Genomic DNA, 962 nt, shown 5'->3' on the forward strand with positions numbered 1-962 from the left:
TTGGGAAGTTTCTTCAGAACATTCCAATAGCAGCTTCTGGATCTTAAGATGAAATCTCACCAATCAGAAGAAATTGTGATACGAGTTTGTGGAATTGAATACACTTGTACTCATCAGATTACGTACCCCTTGAAAAGTGTGTAAAGTTATTCAAATTCAACTATTAGGCATCACAGAACAGCAGAATCATTAAACAGAGTAGCGATAAAGGGAAGAGTAAAATGGTGCTGTCCATAACTTTACTTACTCTTGAGTGTTTCGGATGAGAATACATTACACACTCATGTTGACACACAAAGGATGAGATGGCAATGAAGGGTAAGTGTTCACACCTTCCAAACTCCAGACATTTGGTTTTTCTCCTGTGTGCATCGATTATACAGAGTTCCTGCCTTATTGAAGCTCCTTCCACATTCCAGGCATTCATAGGGTTTCTCCTGTGTGAATTCTTTGATGTTTACGGAGACTTCCACTTTCAGTAAAGCTCTTTTCACACTGGGGGCATTTATATGGTTTCTCTCCTGAATGGATTCTTTGATGTACACAAAGGCTGAACCTCCGATCAAAGCTTTTTCCACACTCCAGGCATTTATATGGTTTTTCACCTGAGTGGATCTTTTGATGTCTATATAGGGTGCTCCTCCGACTGAAGCTCTTTCCACACTCCAGGCATTTATGCTGTGTCTCTCCTAAGTGGATTGTTTGATGAACATTAAAGGTGCTCCTATCACGAAAGCTCTTTCCACACTCAAAGCATTCATAAGGTTTCTCTCCAGTGTAGATCATTTGATGATTACGGAGGTTTCCACCATTAATAAAGCTCTTTCCGCATTCCAGGCATTCATACGGTTTTTCTCCCAAATGGATTCTTTGATGTCTATAAAGGCTGCTCCTCCGACTGAAGCCCTTTCTGCACTCTGGGCATTTAAATGGTTTTTCTCCTGTGTGAATCATTTGATGTC

At 40.5% G+C, this 962-nt stretch overlaps 1 pseudogene; it reads right to left on the reverse strand.

Moving 5' to 3' along the window:
- Nucleotides 1-326: 326 nt before the first annotated feature.
- LOC107299600 overlaps nt 327-962 on the reverse strand; it is a 22,272-nt pseudogene continuing 21,636 nt past the window's right edge.

Source organism: Protobothrops mucrosquamatus, unplaced genomic scaffold (genome assembly GCF_001527695.2).
Source record: "Protobothrops mucrosquamatus isolate PMUCROS unplaced genomic scaffold, P.Mucros_1.0 scaffold5163, whole genome shotgun sequence".
Lineage (NCBI taxonomy): Eukaryota > Metazoa > Chordata > Lepidosauria > Squamata > Viperidae > Protobothrops > Protobothrops mucrosquamatus.